This window comes from Tympanuchus pallidicinctus, unplaced genomic scaffold (assembly GCF_026119805.1).
Source record: "Tympanuchus pallidicinctus isolate F22 unplaced genomic scaffold, pur_lepc_1.0 scaffold1, whole genome shotgun sequence".
In the NCBI taxonomy this organism is placed as follows: domain Eukaryota; kingdom Metazoa; phylum Chordata; class Aves; order Galliformes; family Phasianidae; genus Tympanuchus; species Tympanuchus pallidicinctus.
In genome coordinates, this window is record NW_026294618.1 from 28,744,582 (window position 1) to 28,751,877 (window position 7,296).

The following is a 7,296-nucleotide window of genomic DNA, read 5'->3' on the forward strand; positions in this document are numbered from 1 at the left end:
CCTGCCGAAAGGACGAAAGGACTAAATCTCCTCCAGATTCTGTGAAAAAATAATTAGATGATATCGTAGCTCTTGGTTTTGCAGCCATGACTGCCTGCACTGCCCCCAAGCCATCCAGCATGGCAGCAACTGCCAGACCCAACACATCATTGATGCTTGGCCATCCTCCATGTGCTGCCATCCCCACCCCACGGCACCCTGAGCCTAGAAAGGTAAGCTGGGAGGTCAGTGGGTTGCTAGCCCTGTGGGTGAGGGTTGGGCATGTCTTTTCACACACACAATGCCCTATCTGCACAATCCTAAGTTCTCTTGATGTCTACCCAGATGTGCACCCCAGCCTGAACTCAACCTCTCCAGGAGGACAAAGTACTTCCATCCTGAGTCAGATACTTATTTAGAAACCAAAGCACTCTGCTAACAGCCACATTAAGAAGGCTGTGGTAGTTGAGCTCTCTGCATTTGCCTTCTGCTCCCATCCTTTTCTGAAGAATCAGAAACAAAGGCTGAGGCTTTGCAAACCAGCAGGACGCTCCAGGAAGCTTATTACTACTTCAATTGAAAGGACATAGAGTTTGGTATTCAAAAGATAAACTTAGGGTTTAAAAAAATAAAAAATATAGTAAAGAGACTCTGCATAGCAGCAAATGTGAGTAATTAATCACTGCATTTGCCTCAGTACTAAGCAGCCAGTCGTGCTTACGGAAACCATAAAAACCTCTGGAGGCACAAATGTTCCTGGCTGGTGTGCCCTGAGTGAAGCTGCTTTGGTCAGTGCAGGGGCACGGCAGCAGGAGCTGACATTCAGTGCCACTGGGGCAGTGTGACATGGAGCTTGGCCCTGCCCAGCTCGGCCCTGGGTTTGCCTCAATTCTCTTCTGCCTCCTTGGCCAGCTGGTCTTGTCCAGCTCTCCCCCACCCTTTCATCTGCCCTACAGTGTGACAGCCTGGGCTGAATCACTCTGGAAAGCATCAGGGGAGGCACCAATGTTTGTTGTAAACCATTGAAACGCTGTCACCAGATCTGAAAGTCATAAGCCTTTCAGAAACAATGAGAAAAAGGAGATCTCTAAGTAATCGCCTCACAACTGAGATGTTAGTTTTTATTTCAGCTACCATTTTTCTCATTGCAAAATGAATGCAATTTGAGTTATGCTATTCTATTTAGTGTTAAGAATACAACATCCATTATAAAGTACATTTTAAAGTATGTTTGCCAGAACATCTCAAATATTAGAGTGAATAATCCTGTTATATTCTTCTGTGATTTATAGTGCTTTTTTTCCTCCTTTAAACACTTGCCAGTAGAAGATGGCGTTGTCAGGCTGAGAAGCTCCATGTGGATTTATCCATGTTGGATAAAGAGAGCCACTTTCTTAATTTCTGGTTTGACTCTTATACATACTATCTCTTTTCTTGAATTTGGTTGCAATTTGGTTCAGGTTTCTTGAAGAGCAATGAAGGCACAATGAAAAAAAAAAAAAAAAGGTCCTTGATGGAAAATACAAGAACTAAAAGATCCCCTGAACTGAGGGGAAAAAGGCAAGATGAGCAGTGGTTTGCAGGTGTCAGCTCTTGGGCTTGCTTCTTCTTGCTTCTTAATTCTGTTCTGACTCACTGTCTGGCTTTGGTCAAGTTAAATAATCCTCTTTCACTCACTGATTCGGGATCTGCAAAGATAACACTCTCTTCCTACTTTGCAAGGCTTCTGAAAGCAATGCACTAATTGAAGAGCACAGAAGTACCAAGCCAAATTAGTGTAATATGCAACTGTTGGTGTTCTACTAGGAGGTGAAACTGTTTCACTGCCTATCGTTTGGACTTCAGCTGTATTCTAGGTATTTTTCCTTTGAAATCTGTCACTGCAAATGGCAGAGGAAGGCACAGAAACAGGGCACTAAACATCAAGGTCTTAACTCTTCATTCAATATGAATGAGGAAAAAAGTGTAATAGAAGAACTAACAGTGAAGTGAAGCCTCTTTTTTTAAATTGAAATGTTCCATGTGTTCAGCATTTCCTGGTTCGTAATTACATAAACAGCAATTTATTAAATAAAATGTCAGTGTAACTGCACAAAGCTTCTTTGTTTTAAGATCAGCACTGTAATGCAAGATATCTGCATACTCAATCGACTTTAATTCTTTAGCTTTACTGCATATGTATGCCTACATGATTAGTAGTATGTAAAGAGTCAGCAGAATCATAGCTTTTCTATGATTAGATTTCACCAGCTTTCCCACTGAAAAATGCTGAATGAAAAGCCATCCTGAGGGATGTACCACATTGCTTGGCAAACGGGGATGCAGGGCTTCTTCTCCCATTCCCCAGTACAGACCTCCCTCTCTGGTCCAAGCAAAGGAAAGAGTAATGTTGTTCTGCATTTAGCGTCAACATCTAACACACTCTGTGAGCTCTGATATTTTGTTAAACTCTTCACTGCCACTTCTACCCAACAGTATGTCCCAAACCTTTCTCTTGGACTTGGTCATAACATGGTGCTGAAGGCAATAGATTTGTAGAAAACTTGTGTTGAGGGTCCTAGAGAGCCTGCTGTCTTCATTCCAACGGAGGAATGACCATGTGTTCCCATGAGACCCAGAAACCTGGGATGGCCATGCCAGCAACAAACCCTCTTCCTAATTAATTGTAGCTGCGCTGCAATCTGGTGAGGAGCTGCATGATGGCAACTGAATTACAATAACTGGCACCTACGGATGCCAGATCATAAAAAGCTGGATTACTTGTCTGGTTTTCCTAGTATTGGGGGAGCAGAAGGAAAAAATAGCACATGTTGTTTTTAATCTTTTAGACATTTAGTGTTCCTCTAGCAAAAGAATGCTTTTTTAGCAGTACTTTCCTTTGTAGGATTTCTTTGTAATAAATTTCTTTTTTCCCTGATCAGCCTGAATTCAGGATATTAGATGTTGGTTTTTCTTTGTCTTTTTTTGCTGTTTGGTTCAGAATTCAGAAGAAAATTTAGGAAATTGTTTTTCACATGAGAGCTTGTAGACAACCAGCAAGAGCTCAAATTTCTTTTAAAAGAAACATATAAGAAAGGAATGGGAGACTTGATTTATGGCCTTGAGAGGGACCACTCAATATCTACCTGGTAAAGGGTGGTGAGGAAGGGGTGGTATGGTTTGTGAAGGAGAATCAGTGCTGAGGTATTGAAGCATGTATGTGCAATAGCCACCTGGGCAGTTACACAGGCAGGAACTAGGAGTCCTTATATACACATGGATCTTGTGAATCACTTTTGAGTACTAAAAAAATAAAAATCATAATTTATAACTTTTTTGGTTGATGTTTGAATGATCCTTATGAATAAATATGGTGGCCAGCTGTTAGTCATATTAGGTTTTGCTCTTGGTTAGTTTTATTAGATTGGGGGTGTAAGGTGGGGAACCACTCCGGGAAGCTGCACAGCTGATAATCATCATGTAACCTTTTAATGTGGATTTATGAAACAGTGCCTGCTTATTTCTCAAGTTGATACACTTGGAAGAAAAGAAAACAAGACCAAGGCCTTGTAGACATTAAAGTGGAAAAAAAAAACTGCTGAGCACCCATGGTTGTTTTTTGTTTTTTGTTTTTTGTTTTTTTGCAAGTGCTGCACAGTATAAAAGCAATAAAATGTTCAGCATGGGCATATATCACTGCTGTCAAGGTTTCTTTCTTAGAGAGGGCAAGTTTATCAATAAATTGCAGTGAGCAGAACATTGCTGCTGAATGGGAACTTCATAAAGAAAGAAAATGTCCAGGAAAGGCGGGTATAAAAGACTTGAACACCTTTTTCTTTTCCATGCTTTGCAGAAGTCCTTCACTGAGCATGGCTGTGTGAGAGCTGCATAATCTTCCAGACAAAGGGGGCTGGGCAGTATCATTTCATTGTGCTATGGCTCTCATCGGTTGGAAGGGGCTTGGAAGACAGGGCAAGCTCTGCCCAAATCTTCACTTGGAGGTTCTGGAGCAGCCTCCCAAGTTGCTGGGTGGTAGAACTGCCATGGAGCTGAGAGTGTGAGCTGATATCCAGGGGCTCTCTTGGGTGCAGCCCATCTGTGGTGTGGTAAGGACCCACATGTTCTCCCCAGCTGCCAGGAGGGTGAGGATGCTGCTCATGAAGGTGAAGAACACCTTCTCTGTGCCCTTCATTCTACCCAGCAGCTTCCTAGAAAAATCTCTGTCAAGACTCTTTAATAAATTTTGAGTTTTCTTTTCATAAAACAGCATTTGCTTCTTGATGGAAAATTTATATATTTTTTCAACTGAAGAATGAGCAGTAAAAGCCAAGAGAGTTTGGACAGATATGCGGAAAAAATTCTTTGGCACTGTGGGCAGTGACTTGTGGGAGTCACTGTTTGGATGTCTTACGCATCTGCTTTCCTCACCAAGCCCCAGGATGACGGTATCTCCCAAAACACGGTGTGGTAAGAATGCCAGTGTGTGGGAGGGAAAGAGCTTGTCTCCTGGGGAAGGCCTCAAAGCCCCTTCACAGCATTTTGAGGCATTTGGGCACCTTTGCTACTCGCGAACAGTGAAGTTTCAAGTTCAGATTTTTCTTCAAAAAGATAATAAGCATAGCTAGGAGGAACAAAGCCCCTTTCCAAGCTCTGGCTAAAGCTTTTTTTTTTTTAACTTTGCTGAGAGGAGGAGGACAGTGAAAGAACCTTCTCCATCATCTCCTACTAGTGCTCTTGTTTGGATGACCTAGAGCTCATTCTCTCCTATCTCCTTCACTTGCCTTTGCTATGGACTTTGAAGAGCAGCATCGAGGAAGCAAACTTTTGATTTTTCACATACTGAGATGAAGACAATTCATTTTCCATTCCCTAGCAACTGCTTATATAAACATCTACCTGACAAGCTGTAAAGCTGGGAAAAAGAGCTACAAGCAAACAGATACTGTTAATAGTTTTTCTACCTAAGTGGTATAACAAGAGCAAAAGGAGTGTTAGATTCAAATGGAGATCATGGTTTGCTTTCCTTGACATGCATGCAATCAGAATGCTCAAGTACTGAATCCAGTCATGTTTTCCCAGCAGCGCTCACCATTTTTCTCAGTTCTGGCTTCTCCACATTGCATTTTCCCACAGCTTTATTGCAAATTAAACAAGCAAAGATACTTTAGCAATGCAAAAACCACAGATCCCGACTGATTTTGATTTGCTAAGAGTTAACTCAATTGTGTGCACATTCCTGCTTTCTACATTTACTTCTCTTCTTGCCCAGTTCAACCCTTGACCACGCTTGCTGGTGCAGGAGCACCATCAGTGCACCATTGCAAGAGTCTCCAGTCTCCTAAATCTCTCTGAGGTGATTCCTTTTCCTCTCACCAACCTATCACTGCTCAGAGGCCACCACATGAAGTCTGCAAATTACTCAGCTTATCTAAAGAAGAGAAAACAATCACTTTGACAGCTGGCTTGACCACAAGAGTGAAGGGGTATTATTTGTTGATTTGTTTTTGTCGAAAAAATTAATCAGGATCTAGTCTGGACTAGAGGGAAACGTTGTGAGGATCTGAATAATAAATGATGTAAGTTGGACTGGCTGCAAAAACAGATGAGTGATGACTTGTTTTTGTTTTAAATTTCTCCATAAGAAGATATGTTCCGAGAAATCTTTGTTGAAAAGGGACACAGAAAGGCAATTACAGAAAACATGAATTCTGGTTTTCCATCCCTAAATGAAGGCACTTTTTTTTTTTTTTTTTTTTCTCTAATTTGATTTTTAGTTTTAAAAAATCCCTAAAAGCAGAAGTGTCAGTTTTCATAACATGAGAATGGGAGTCCGAATGGTCCAACTGGAGTCTGAAAGGTCTTAATCATTTAGACAGCCATTTTGAAAAGGAACACAGGTGCTAGGGTCTCACTGACAGCCCAGTCTCCCACAGCCATCAGTGAATCTTGCAATGCTTGAAATATTTATTGAGGATTACTCATTGTTGAGTTGGAAGTCACTGATATCTGTATCTGAGCAAGTCTGTCAGCCCTGCAAAAACACAGGGCACAAAGAAACATGAGACCAACATGAGAAATAGGTGAGAAATTTTATTAATACCTTCTAAGAGAAATAATAAAAAATGCAGATTTTGCATAGTCTGCTAGACAGTGATTTGCAATTATTAATCTGTTGTGTTTATAGCACTTTCATCTCCTTCACTGATCTGCTTTCCATCAGCTTTAGCTTTTTCTTCAACAGCATTTTGACTAGATGTTTTGAAGTGCACAAAGTGTAAAGAAATGCTAATTTAATAAACCAAATGAAAATGTTTTGTGATTGCTCTTACATTATTTTATAAATCAGCTGTTTCTATCTTACTCCTAATTCTGTCTTTCACAGCAAATATAGAATTATTAAGAATTGTTTCTTCCAGATTACTGAACTGAAATGAGCATATCTCACAGATACTGGTCAAAAATACATAGCCTCTTTCTACTCTTAGCTCAGTAATGATCTTCGGCATTTGTCAGTATTTTTATTCCAACTGTCTATCCAGAAACTGACCAAATCTGGTCTGGAAAATTAGTATGAAAAAAAAACCTCTACAGAAAAGCATTTTAATTCCACTAAAATGTTTGTTAGAGCAAGACAAAGTTACAAATCAGCAACATGGAGGTAGTAAGCCCAGGCTGGGTAATGGTCAGCTGAATTACTCCCGTGCTACAGCAAATATATGAGGAAGAGTAGTGCAACATGAACAGATGAAGCTATTTCTTCTTATTCAGAAGATATACTCCATGTTTCCCTTCTAATGCTTCTCAGCTGGATGAGAATACCAGATAATTGAATTTACAGCTTTGGAGAAAAATCAGATCTATTTAGGAATGGTAGGATTCCTTTTCAGATAGCAAACAAACATTTTATGAGTGGCAGTATGCTTTGTAAGACTCCTTTCTTTGGCATTCCTCTAACCAAGGCTGCGTGGATCAGGGTTGGGGCAGCCAGGCAGGGGTATGGAGCTTCCTTCTGCAGAGCTGACTCACCCAGCACTGCTTCCACTCTCACTTCTTGCCCTTGTCCCTGTCCCCTTCCCTCTTCTTCCTCATGGAGCTGGGTGAGATGACCCCCTGGCTGTAATAGCACTTTCATCAGCATCTTCCAGCTCTTTTGGAAAAACACCACAAACATATTTACCATGTGTGATGCTAGATCAGGAGCCATGGTAACCTGCAGTAAAGTGTAGTTTTTCAAAAGAATCCTGTGCAGGTAGCATGCAGATGGCTTGCCTTTTTGTATTGACAATGGATAGAGTTCCTCCTCTTACAGCTTGGACGTTTTCAGCAATTTATCTTCAA